This window comes from Scyliorhinus canicula, chromosome 2, assembly GCF_902713615.1.
Source record: "Scyliorhinus canicula chromosome 2, sScyCan1.1, whole genome shotgun sequence".
Lineage (NCBI taxonomy): Eukaryota > Metazoa > Chordata > Chondrichthyes > Carcharhiniformes > Scyliorhinidae > Scyliorhinus > Scyliorhinus canicula.
Genome location: NC_052147.1, coordinates 2,199,446 through 2,213,155, shown reverse-complemented (window position 1 = coordinate 2,213,155; position 13,710 = coordinate 2,199,446). Strand labels below are relative to the sequence as shown.

The following is a 13,710-nucleotide window of genomic DNA, read 5'->3' as shown; positions in this document are numbered from 1 at the left end:
CACGGTGTTAGGGTCATAAAGTGAGTGTATTTTTCAGTTAGGCTCTAAAAGCTGGACTCAAGAAATGAAGGTAATGAAGTGTGACGTCTGAAGAGGTTGGCTCAGATAAGGGAAGGTCAGAGGGAAAAGCTGTATATAAAGTGAATATTACACTTATGCAGGGAAGCCATTTATCAGACCTCAGCCAACAGCAGGAATAGCTGTTAAACTCCTAGCAAGCAGTGTCTGTGAAGAAAGCCTGTGTTGAAAAGCAAGTTGTTTGTTCAGCCTCAGAAAAAGTTCCAAATATATATAACTACCTGGTCTGGTAACCATGACTGGATTTCTGTAGGTTTTAAAATCTATAATGTGTTGTGGAACGTTTGTGGAGAATTATCTCTGAAAGAAGTGGGGCGGTATTCTACGCTCCCGATAAAAATCAGGATGGCCGTTGTGAAATTTGCCGAGGTTCACGACGGCCTCGGGGCCCGCTCCCCGCACCTAATTCACCCCCACCTGGGGGGCTAGGAGCGGGCCTCCGTCTTTCCCGGCCGTGACCTCGTTGCGCCGGAAATAACGCGCAAAATGGCGCATTCGTGGGGTCATCTGCGCATGTGCGGGTTGCCGGTTCCAACCCGCGCATGCACGGATGACTTCATTGCGCAGACTGCGCGAACCGCGCATGCGCGGTGGCCGTCTTTCTCCTCAGCCGCCCGGCAAGACGTGGCGGCTTAATCTTGTCGGGCGGCGGAGGGGAAAGAATGCGTCCGTTTTGGATGCTGGCCCGACGATCGGTGGGCACTGATCGCGGGCCTGTCCCTTCCCGAGCACAGTCGTGGTGCTCCCGTGCCAATCGGGCCCCTAGATGCCCCAAATGGGCATCTGGCGCCCATTTCACGAATGCAGCAACTAGATGTGGTTGCTGCCATGGTGAAACGGGCGTGAAGGGCCGGCCGCTCGGCCCATCGGGCTCGGAGAATCGCCGTTCGCCGTGAAAAATGGTGAGCGCCGATTTTTCCGAGCCGGGGGGGGGGGGGGGGGGGGGGGGGGGGGATCGCTGGGGGCGCCAGGGGGGCGTAAAAAATGTCGGGAGGCCCTCCCACGATTCTCCCACGCCACGTGGGGAGCGGAGAATTCCGCCCGTGAAGTAAACATTGGGCGGGATTCTCCCCTACCCAGCGTGACGGAGGGTCCCGGCGTAGGGGAGTGGCGCCAACCACTCAGGGGTCGGGCCTCCCCAAAGGTGGGGAATTCTCCCCACCTTTGTGGGCCAGCCCCGCGCCGGAGCGGTTGGCACCAGAAGACTGGCGCAAAAGAACCGGCGCCCCCGGCAGCGGGGCTGGCCGAAAGGCTTTCGCCTGCCGGCGCATGCGCGATGTGGGGTTCTCTTCCGCTTCCGCCATGGCGGAGGCCGTGGCGGCCGCTGAAGGAGAAATAGTGCACCCAGGGCACTGGCCCGGAGTCTGAGCAGGGGGCCCCGATCGCGGGCCAGGCCACCGTGGGGGCACCCCCTGTGGTTCGATCGCCCCCCGCCCCCCCAGGACCCCGGGGACACGCTCGCGCCGCTGATCCCGCCGTTCCAGAGGTGGTTCAAACCTCGGCGGTGGGAGAGGCCTCCCAGCGGCGGGACTTCGGCCCATCCGGGCCGGAGAATTACCGCAGGGGCCTCTCCGATCGAAGTGGCGAGATTCCCGCCACCGCCACTTCCCGGGTGGCGGAGAATCTCTGCCACGGCGGGGGCGGGATTTTCGGCGGCCCCAGGCGATTCTCCGACCCTGCTGGGGGTCGGAGAATTTCGCCCCTGGTTTGAAACTGTGTAAAATTAGAAATATTGTTTAGCCATTGCCTTAATTAAATGTGATTCTAGTTTACTTTATTGTTCATTTCATTGCTTAATAAACATTTATTTCATTTAAAATGATTACAAAATGTCTGGGACATCATTCTCTGGATTTTAAACCTTTCCTCATACTATACCAAATTGCAAAAATACTGTCGAGGACTGTTCTCCGTTTCCTTTCTGGTGTTTGGAATAACTCGGCGTTTACCATTAGCTGTGTCATTAACACAAGTGGATCTAGCAACAGAGCTGGATATTAGCTGGTGACATTAGTCCCATTCCTTTTTTTTAGTGCTTTATAAGTGTACATTTTATTGTGAGATATTTGATGAAGTTTTAACAGGTAAGAAGTAAAAGTCATGGACGATTTGAGAAGTGACTGAATGGGACTGTATTTGAGTGTGTGGACTTGAGACTTTGGTACCATGAAGGAAAATGATCCATGCTGGCTCCAAGTTGGCAGCTTTTACTGGATAAATTTACAATGCCTGCGCTTATTGATACAAATTCCAGTGAGGGTTCTGCGTGGGAGGGGTCATGAGTAGTACTGTTTCTGAAAATAACCCACATTTTGGAGTAATCTTGCATTTAGCACACCTTTTACCTGTGTCAGAATGAATCCTGAGTAATCTAAGTTTGTGAATTTATTGCCTACCATAGCGGAGAGGAATGCAGGAGCTATGTTATCCACAGCGAGATTCCACAAAACAGTGTTTTATGTGGCATTTGTTATGGGAGGAGTGTTGCGAGATGTTCCAGTCTCCTTTGGATGGTATCACGAGCTGAGGTGCAGACAGGATCTCGATTTGTCACATTACATGAAAAACGTCCTTTCTGACACAACAGTACTTACTCCCTCAGTGGTGCACTGAATTATCAGTCTAGGTTACAAGCTCATTTACAAGCTTAGGTTGGCAGGCTGTGCCCCAGTCAATCACAATGTCTGTCAATGATTTGCATGTTGGGACCATGTTAGGGCAAGATGGTGGCACAGTGGTTAGCACTGCTGTCTCACAGCTCCAGGGACCCGGGTTCAATTCTAGCCTTGGGTGACGTCACTGTAGAGTTTGCACGTTCTCCCAGTGTCCGTGTTTGGTTTCCTCCGGGTGCTCCGGTTTCCTCCCGCAGTCCAAAAGGTGTGCAGGTTAGGTGGATTGGCCATGATAAATTGCCCTTTTGTGTCCAAAAGGTTAGGTGGTGGGGTTGAGGAATTGAACAAACGAATGTGATAGACAGTAGGATTATTAGTTTGAATAATGTAGATGATAGTGCAGGTCTGAGGGTAGTGAGCTCACAGACAGAGAACAAAGGGATTGAGCACAACATGGCCAGGAAGGGGGGAGGGGTGCTTTGCCTCGTGCAGAGAATGGTGAAAAGGATACTGGGTAACAAGAGGCCCAGGATTGGGGAATGCGAAGTGAGCCAATCAGGATATATGGCCAGGTCAGGAGGTGTATAGAATGACCTATGGGAAGCTTGTATGCGAATCTTGATGCTAATTGAATTATATGTGCAGTGATGGTACGGGCAGCACAGTAGCATTGTGGATAGCACAATTGCTTCACAGCTCCAGGGTCCCAGGTTCGATTCCGACTTGGGTCACTGTCTGTATGGAGTCTGCACATCCTCCCCGTGTGTGCGTGGGTTTCCTCCGGTTTCCTCCCACAGTCCAAAGATGTGCAGGTTAGGTGGATTGGCCATGCTAAATTGCCCTTAGTGTCCAAAATTGCCCTTAGTGTTGGGTGGGTTACTGGGTTATGGGGATAGGGTGGAGGTGTTGACCTTGGGTAGGGTGCTCTTTCCAAGAGCCGTGCAGACTCGATGGGCCGAATGGCCTCCTGCTGCACTGTAAATTCTATGATAAATTCTATGATCTCTTTGTTCTTGGTAAATTCTATGATCTCTCACTCGCTTCGAGAGCCTTAGGAGACGCCTGTGTGCTCTGAGTTCTTATGGAGTGAGTCAGCCTTGCAAGTTGGTTATCAATAAATAATACTATACCTACGAATCCATCTCGCATTTTATTGAGGCCAGACTGACGGGTAAAGAATTTAGTATTAACATTTGGTATTAACAGGGTTACTGAGCTACGGTGATCGGGTGGCAGCGAGGGCTTAAGTAGGGTGCTCTTTCCAAGGGTCGTTGCAGACTTGAAGGACCGAATGGCCTCCTTCTGTACTGTAAATTCTATCTATAAAAGTATGATATTACCAAGTTTATTAATGACACAAAACTTGATGGGAATGCGAACAGGATGAAAATAGGCTTCAAGGTGATTTAATCAGAGTTAAGTGAGTGGCAGGAAGATGGCAGATGGAATACAATGTGGAAAATTATGAAGTTCTCCACTTTGGTCAGAGTATTTCTTAAATGGGGAGATTGGGAAGTTTTGATATCCAAAGAGCCCTGGGTATTCATAAGTCCACTGAAACATAACAGCCAGGTGCAACAAGCAATTGAGAAAGTAAATGATAGGTTAGCCTATATTTCAAGGATATTTGGGTACAAGAATAGGGAAGTCTTGTGAAATCGCCTGGAGCCTGTGGTATTGTGTGTTAACTGAGTGAGGATATACTGGTCATAGAGCAGTGCAACAAAGGTTCACCAGACTGATTTCTGGGAATGGTGGGATTATCCGATGAGGAAGGGATGAGGAGACTGGGGCCTATACTGTCTGGAGTTTAGAAGAATAAGAGGCAATCCCATTCAAATGTACAAAATTCTTCGGGCTTGTTAGGGTAGATGTTGGGGCGAGCTTCTAGAACCAGGGGACAGTCTCCGAATAACGGGATGGCCATTTAGGACCGGGATGTGGAGGAATTGCAGAGGGTGGTGAATCTTTGGAATTCTCTACCCCAGAGGACCATGGAAGCCGAGTCACTATGTTCAAAACACAGATCGTTGAGATTGATAGATTTGTAGAAAGCAATGACATTCAGGAATAGTGGGAAGATGGCACTGAGGTAGAAGGTCAGCCATGATCTAGTTAAACTGTGGAGTAGGCTCAACGGCTGAATGGCCTACTCTTTGTCCCAAGATCAGTCTCTCAGCCTATTGAGCCAGGCCACAGTACTACCTGGAAGGAGAGTCAAGTGGTCCTAAACAACAGTGGAGGTGGAGTAGGCGAAATGTCCATAACATGAACGCTGTGGAGGTCTGGGACAAAGGCAACATCTGAGACTCCACTATCCCGACAGCTCTCAAACCCTTGTCTCTGTTAACCAGCCCTAGTGAGGCAGAGGAATGTCTTTAATGACCAGAAACTGAATATAAGACCAGGCAAGTGTTTGCGGTGGAGTTACAATGGACAATCCACAATTGTCAGCAATTGTCAAAATATACCCAGAAAACACCAGAAATAAATATAGGAGGGACTGTCCATCAGATCAGAGAGTTCCTGCTGAATCATTCCCAGAGTTTCTCCGCTGGGACAGTTCCTGCTGAATCATTCCCAGAGTCTCTCCGCTGGGCGAGTTCCTGCTGAATCATTCCCAGAGTTTCTCCGCTGGTGGGGGGAGGGTTCATGTTGAATCATTCCCAGAGTTTCTCCGCTGGGACAGTTCCTGCTGAATCATTCCCAGAGTTTCTCCGCTGGGACAGTTCCTGCTGAATCATTCCCACAGTTTCTCCGCTGGTGGGAAGAGGGTTCATGCTGAATCATTCCCAGGGTTTCTCCGCTGGGCGAGTTCCTGCTGAATCATTCCCAGAGTTTCTCCGCTGGGACAGTTCCTGCTGAATCGTTCCCAGAGTCTCTCCGCAGGGACAGTTCCTGCTGAATCGTTCCCACAGTTTCTCTGCTGGTGGGGGGAGGGTTCATGCTGAATCATTCCCAGGGTTTCTCCGCTGGGCGAGTTCCTGCTGAATCATTCCCAGAGTTTCTCCGCTGGGACAGTTCCTGCTGAATCGTTCCCAGAGTCTCTCCGCAGGGACAGTTCCTGCTGAATCGTTCCCAGAGTTTCTCCGCTGGGCGAGTTTCTGCTGAATCATTCCCAGAGTCTCTCCGCTGGTGGGGGGAGGGTTCATGCTGAATCATTCCCACAGTTTCTCCGCTGGGACAGTTCCTGCTGAATAATTCCCAGAGTTTCTCCGCCGGGACAGTTCCTGCTGAATCATTCCCAGAGTTTCTCCACTGGGACAGTTCCTGCTGAATCGTTCCCAGAGTCTCTCCGCAGGGACAGTTCCTGCTGAATCGTTCCCAGAGTTTCTCCGCTGGGACAGTTCCTGCTGAATCATTCCCAGAGTCTCTCCGCCGGGACAGTTCCTGCTGAATCATTCCCACAGTTTCTCCGCTGGGACAGTTCCTGCTGAATCATTCCCACAGTTTCTCCGCAGGGACAGTTTCTGCTGAATCATTCCCACAGTTTCTCCGCAGGGACAGTTCCTGCTGAATCATTCCCAGAGTCTCTCCGCTGGGCGAGTTCCTGCTGAATCATTCCCAGAGTTTCTCCGCTGGGCGAGTTCCTGCTGAATCATTCCCAGAGTTTCTCCACTGGGACCGTCCCTGCTGAATCGTTCCCAGAGTTTCTCCACTGGGACAGTTCCTGCTGAATCATTCCCAGTTTTACCGCTCAGATGTTGCTGAACATGCTATCTATTCCCAACATTTTCCGACTTTATTTTGGGGCTCAATCTGCTCAAAATAGAGATAAGCTTAATTTTTTGTCATTTTCAAAGTCAACATAAACTTGCAATTACTTTTAAAAGAAGATAATTCTACTCATTGAATTTATAATTTTTGCAACAATTTAAAAGAATATTGTGACTTAATTTTATGGTAGGATTGTTGAATTGCAACTAGAGAGCAATAGCCTTCCAACTCTACAGACAATGTCCTGGAAAAACATTCACCATCCTTCCCCTCAGGCAGTGTAAGCTGCAGCTCTTCAGAACAGCAAGGCATGGTTCACCATCCTTCCCATTCACCATCCTTCCCATTCACCATCCTTCCCATTCACCATCCTTCCCATTCACCATCCTTCCCATTCACCATCCTTCCCCTCAGGCAGTGTAAGCTGCAGCTCTTCAGAACAGCAAGGCATGGTTCACCATCCTTCCCATTCACCATCCTTCCCCTCAGGCAGTGTAAGCTGCAGCTCTTCAGAACAGCAAGGCATGGTTCACCATCCTTCCCATTCACCATCCTTCCCATTCACCATCCTTCCCATTCACCATCCTTCCCCTCAGGCAGTGTAAGCTGCAGCTCTTCAGAACAGCAAGGCATGGTTCACCATCCTTCCCATTCACCATCCTTCCCATTCACCATCCTTCCCCTCAGGCAGTGTAAGCTGCAGCTCTTCAGAACAGCAAGGCATGGTTCACCATCCTTCCCATTCACCATCCTTCCCCTCAGGCAGTGTAAGCTGCAGCTCTTCAGAACAGCAAGGCATGGTTCACCATCCTTCCCATTCACCATCCTTCCCATTCACCATCCTTCCCCTCAGGCAGTGTAAGCTGCAGCTCTTCAGAACAGCAAGGCATGGTTCACCATCCTTCCCATTCATCATCCTTCCCATTCACCATCCTTCCCATTCACCATCCTTCCCCTCAGGCAGTGTAAGCTGCAGCTCTTCAGAACAGCAAGGCATGGTTCAGAACCATAGGCGTGGGACAGTACCTGAAGCGGGGCTGCTGTTTCTATTTAGCAGTTCAAGCCATGTTGGTGATCTTGGCCCATGTACTTGCTGGTTTCCCCCCCCCTAAAGGTACAGAGTGCAATTCCACAGTGGCTGGCTACTCTTGGATTCTTGAATCAAGGAATCAGGAGCAGGAACTCAGGCTGTATTTATTTCCCACTATCCGAGTACTGCTGCTGTCTTGGGCGATGGAATGGTCATCAAAATGGCCCAAGCTCTTCACCTGGGTGATCAGAGTGAAACCATACACTTGCACATCTGAGCTACATTTGTAAAGTCCTATTCCCCTTCTGAAATATTATAGAATTTACAGTGCAGAAGGAGGCCATTCGGCCCATCGAGTCTGCACCGGCTCTTGGAAAGAGCACCCCACCCAAGCCCATACCTCCACCCTATCCCCATAACCCAGTAACCCCACCCAACACTAAGGGCAATTTGGACCCTAAGGGCAATTTATCCTGGCCAATCCACCTAACCCGCACATCTTTGGACTGTGGGAGGAAACCGGAGCACCCGGAGGAAACCCCTCACACACGGGGAGAACGTGCAGACTCCGCACAGACAGTGACCCAAGCCGGGATTCGAACCTGGGACCCTGGAGCTGTGAAGCATTTGTGCTATCCACAATGCTACCGTGGCCCTACATTGTTTAGCAGCAACGCTGGATCACGCATGTTCTTCTAGTCTTGATTTGTACTGGCGTTGCTGAAATTACCACACACAGCTTTAGAGTGGCATTCATTGTGACTGATCTCAGCAACTGTTCACAAAAACTCCCAAAATATACCCTGCGATGGGGAATTGGGAAACCTGACATTGCCCCGTCCAGCTTCCCCACTCCAAATCACTGATGAGTGACTCCTGGTAGAAAGTGTTGGGCCGGAACTAGAATGGTCTGCACTCCAGAGCCAATCTTCCACAGTCAAGTAACCTGTCAGCATTTCCTGCCTGGGTGGGTGTGTGTGTGAAGAATGGGCTGCTTGGGTGATGTATTGGCTGTTGCACATGGAACCGCACCCCAGCAAACACTGGGGTTGAGCGGATTGCTTAAAAAGAAAAGATTCACGGAACGTCCTGCCTGGCTGACTTGGCTTGTTTCTAGATCAATAATTGACTAATGAGTGGTTTCTGTGGGGGGGGAGAAAAAATAATCTTTGGTGAAATGATAAATCACAAACTAACCTTTTAAGTGGTCTGTGCCGCATACACAACAATCAGCTAGCAAATTCAAAGCATGTGTGGTCTATTTCCTGATGTGTTTAATCTGGGGTGCTGCGGTACTGTGCGATTCCTAGTACTTGCCTGGAAGTATGCAATGAATGAGCTGAGGTATGTGGAGTGTGTCCTCCCAGCACTGACTCACCTTGTTATTCTCAGTTCGAGGATCCTCGCCAGGGGAGCGAATGAGAGATGGAATAGACCACACAGAAAATCTGATGAATACCTTCACTGTAAAAAAAACCATATATCCATCTCAGATTACTGAGTCGTTTGTTCAGTCTTGGAGATTCCATTTGCCTGTAAATGACATGCTGCAGAGTGAGTCTTTAAAAAAAAAAATCATTTTATCTCTGAAGATATTCAGAATATCTTTCCCGTTTAATCAGCCTATTAGCAAGGTGTCAGCTGTCCTCTTTAGATGCCAATTTTGCCTCTGAATTTTAGACGGTTGAGGGTTCAGGTTCCACTTCAGAGGCTTGAGGACGTGATTCAGGCTGATAGTCCGTGTTGTACTGAGGGAGCACCACATTGCCAGAGGCGTCAGCTTTCAAATGAGTTGTAAACTGAGACGTTGTCTGCCCTTAAATGGACGTATAAGATCCCGTGGCATTATTCAAATGGAGGAAGTTCAGTATTTATACCTCAGCTCACGGCCACTTATGGGATCTTGCTGTTTGTAAACTGGCTGTTTCATTCTTTTTTGATTTGTTGATGAGGTACGGTCCCTTGCAAGGCTACATTTATTCTGCACCCTAATTGCCATTGCTGGTGTTGATGCACCCTAATTGCCATTGCTGGTGTTGATGCACCCTAATTGCCATTGCTGGTGTTGATGCACCCTAATTGCCATTGCTGGTGTTGATGCACCCTAATTGCCATTGCTGGTGTTGGTGCACCCTAATTGCCATTGCTGGTGTTGGTGCACCCTAATTGCCATTGCTGGTGTTGATGCACCCTAATTGCCATTGCTGGTGTTGATGCACCCTAATTGCCATTGCTGGTGTTCATGCACCCTAATTGCCATTGCTGGTGTTGATGCACCCTAATTGCCATTGCTGGTGTTGATGCACCCTAATTGCCATTGCTGGTGTTGATGCACCCTAATTGCCATTGCTGGTGTTGATGCACCCTAATTGCCATTGCTGGTGTTGATGCACCCTAATTGCCATTGCTGGTGTTGATGCACCCTAATTGCCATTGCTGGTGTTGGTGCACCCTAATTGCCATTGCTGGTGTTGATGCACCCTAATTGCCATTGCTGGTGTTGATGCACCCTAATTGCCATTGCTGGTGTTCATGCACCCTAATTGCCATTGCTGGTGTTGATGCACCCTAATTGCCATTGCTGGTGTTGATGCACCCTAATTGCCATTGCTGGTGTTGATGAGCTGGTTTCTTGAACCACTGCAGTCCCAGTGGTGTAGGTCCACCTTAAGTGTTTTTAGGGAGTGGGGTGCAGGACTTTGGAAGGAAGGCTGGGTGTGCCTTTTGCTATGATCTGGCTGGTTGTAAATGCCGTGCCAGCCAACTCTCACAAAGGGAAACATGACAAGTATTCACAACTGTTTTCTATTTGTATATTAGCATGCAAAAATGCTTGTACTGACTAGGAAGATGCAACCCTAACCTCACCAACCTTTCCTCATAAGACAACCTACCGATTTATGGTATTAGCCTGGTAAACATAGAACATAGAACAGTACAGCACAGAACAGGCCCTTCGGCCCTCGATGTTGTGCCGAGCAATGATCACCCTACTTAAACCCACGTAACCCGTATGCCCGTAACCCAACAATCCCCCCATTAACCTTACACTACGGGCAATTTAGCATGGCCAATCCACCTAACCCGCACATCTTTTGGACTGTGGGAGGAAACCGGAGCACCCGGAGGAAACCCACGCACACACGGGGAGGACGTGCAGACTCCACACAGACAGTGACCCAGCCGGGAATCGAACCTGGGACCCTGGAGCTGTGAAGCATTGATGCTAACCACCATGCTACCGTGATTCCCCAAACCTTTTTGAACTACTTCTAATGAATTTACATCTTTCCTTACCAATACTGTACACAGTATTCCAGATGTGGATTCACCAATGCTCTGTACAACTGAAGAATAATCTCCTTACTTTTGGATTCCATTCTCTTTGCAATAAATGATAACATTCTATTAGATTTCTTAATTACTTCCTGTACCTGTACACTAGCGGCTATGATTCATGCACTAGGACACCCAGATTCCTCTGTAACTCAGAGCTCTGCGACCTCTCACCGTTTAGATAATATGTTTATTTTTCATTCTTCCTGCCAAAACAGACCATTTCACATTAGGAAGTATATTCATCCCTGGATGAGAAAAGGGAGAAATAGGAGGAAGAGCTAGGCAGGTGGAGGACTCTGGAGCGAAGCACTGCACAGGACAAACTTTACCTCAACATACACAGGGCTGAGCCTAACGCAACTAAAGGTGGTGCACAGGGTGCACCTATGGGTTCGTCCTGGAGGTGGATGACAAGTGTCAACCACACCCAAATGTTCGGGTCTTGACCCAGACTTGTCGGGTACTGGACATCCTTCTTCGAGGCCAAGTCCAGGGTTGTGGGGTTGAGGGTGGAGCTTTGCCCACTAGTGGTGGTCTTCAGGGTATCCGAACAGCCAAAGCTCTTCATGGGGAGAGGGGTGGATGCCCTATCCTTTGCCTCCCTGACCCCCCCATGGAGACATCTGCTCGGCTGGCAATTGGCAACACCACCCAAGACTGGCTGTCCGACCTGGAGGAATTTCCCAAGCCTGAGAAAATAAAATACGCCATTAGAGGATCGGAGGTAGGCTCCCACAAAACGTGTCGACTATTCACCAACTTTTTCTAAAACCCATTTGTAACCAGCAACCAATAAAGTGGAGAGTGTTGGACACCAGAGCAGAGTGTGAAACAAGGAGGGGAAAGGGGGAATCGATGGGCGGGCAAGGGGAAGACACCATAGGAAACATAGGGCAGTAGAAGGAGGTAACTGGAAAGGACAAAGGGCAACTGGCTAGAACAACCACTGTGGCGAGTGCACGCAGCGGACGCCACCCCCCCCCTCCCCCACCGCAGCACAGCCCAGTACCAGGAAGCAACCAAGGCAGGGGGACAGGCTGCATAGCAGTATTGATTGACCACCGGGAGGAGGGACTCCAAAACAGGGAACCCCCCCACCCCATAACGAGATAAAAGTTTCCTCTCGGGGTGCACAGCCAGCTACCGCCCCACGTGACCCAGAGGGCGAACCTCAGGCACCCGTGTGGCCCAACTGCCAATTTTGCTGCTTTTCCTTTTTTCTGTTCTATTTGTCTTGACTCGCTTTTGGCCTTAATAAACACACCCTGTAAGATCAGTTCCCTTTGTATGATAATCAAAATTGCAGTTGGTGTAATTTGTGTTGAGATATGTGTTGGTTTCATCATACTCTGTAACTTTTGATAAAATGTTAAAAATCCATTAAAATGATTATCACAGGGCAGCACGGTGGCCTAGTGGTTAGCACAACTGCCTCACGGCGCTGAGGTCCCAGGTTCGATCCCGGCTCTGGGTCACTGTCCGTGTGGAGTTTGCACATTCTCCTCGTGTCTGCGTGGGTTTCGCCCCCACAACCCAAAAATGTGCAGGCTAGGTGGATTGGCCACACTAAATTGCCGCTTAATTGGAAAAAATAATTGGGTAATCTAAAATTTAAAAAAAAAATGATTATCACTGCTGCCTCACAGCACCAGGAACTCGGGTTTGATTCTGAGCTTGGGTTACTGCCTGTGTGGAGTTTGTACAATTTCCCCATGTTTCTATGAGTTTCCTCCAGTTTCCTCCCACAGTCCAAAGATGTGTGGGTTAGGTGGATTGGCCATGCTAAATTGCCCTTAGTGTCCAAAGGTTAGATGGGGTTATGGGGATAGGGTGGGGGTTTGGGCCTAGGCAGGGTGCTCTTGCAGATAGTTGGTGCAGACTGAATGGGCCAAATGGCCTCCTCCTGCACTGTAAATTCTATGATTCTAGTACATCCGTCTTTTGAAATACAATAGCTGAACCTCAATTCAGTCCCTTATCTTCTGATGCAAATTCCTATTCATGCTACTTACTGGTATTCCAGTTTAACTTTGCTCCACTTCAACCTTTTAGTTTATAACCTGGCAGTATAACTCTCTTCAGTTTATTTAAATTTCTCACTCATCTCACTCACTACATCTATTTCACAGTTAAAGTAAAGTCACCATAGTCCCAGATAACCATAGGCTGCTTTTCCCTTTGAGGAGGTGGTGATTTAACCTGAGGGTCACCACACCTCAGGTAGGAGGAAAGGTTGAGAAGACGGGACCTTCCTGAATAACCTCAGCCGGTACGGGAATTGAACCCGCGCTGCTGGCTTTGCTCTGCATCACAAACCAGCTGTCCAGCCCACTGAGCTGAACCAGATGCTACCCACCGCGCCACAAATTTCCAAGATCTGAATAGCACGGAGTTATATATACAGTCAGCTCCTTCTTTGTGTGGTTGTGTTGTCTCATGGAGAGTCCCGAGACAAGTATAATTGGACAATTACTTGAGTATTGTTGTCGAAGCTTTTCATCTTTTAGTCATCAAGACAATTTTCAAGAATATCAGTGGAAGGGAAACCAACATGTTTATATGAGAAGAGAGTGCTGATTGGTTGGCACGTGGACTCTGGTTGAGGCGTTACCATGGAAAATGTACCAGTTCATGGTGACTGACTGTTAACTGCCAAGCATTCTTTATATTTTAAAGCAGCCAGCTTGACTGTGCTTGAGGATTGAACCAGTGAGCAGATTATTGTTCAGCTGGAACAGGCACAATGTGTGTACTTGTTCTTTCTGTCTGCGAAGAACAGAGTCCTGTGTATTAATATTTGTAGTTTCCAGTTCACTCCCATGCACCACTCTGTAAACCTGACTGACAATTTAAATTGGTTGTCAGCGTAATTCTCAGCACACTGAGGGTTATTTAGCAAATGCTGTCCAATTGCGGAATCACATCTAATGTTGG

General features: G+C 48.9%; 1 protein-coding gene across 3 annotated transcripts in view; it reads left to right on the top strand.

Annotated features, from left to right (window-relative positions):
- Positions 1-13,710, top strand: part of ttll5 (tubulin tyrosine ligase-like family, member 5) — a 509,143-nt gene that overhangs the window by 230,654 nt on the left and 264,779 nt on the right. The gene's annotated exons all lie outside the window — the stretch shown is intronic.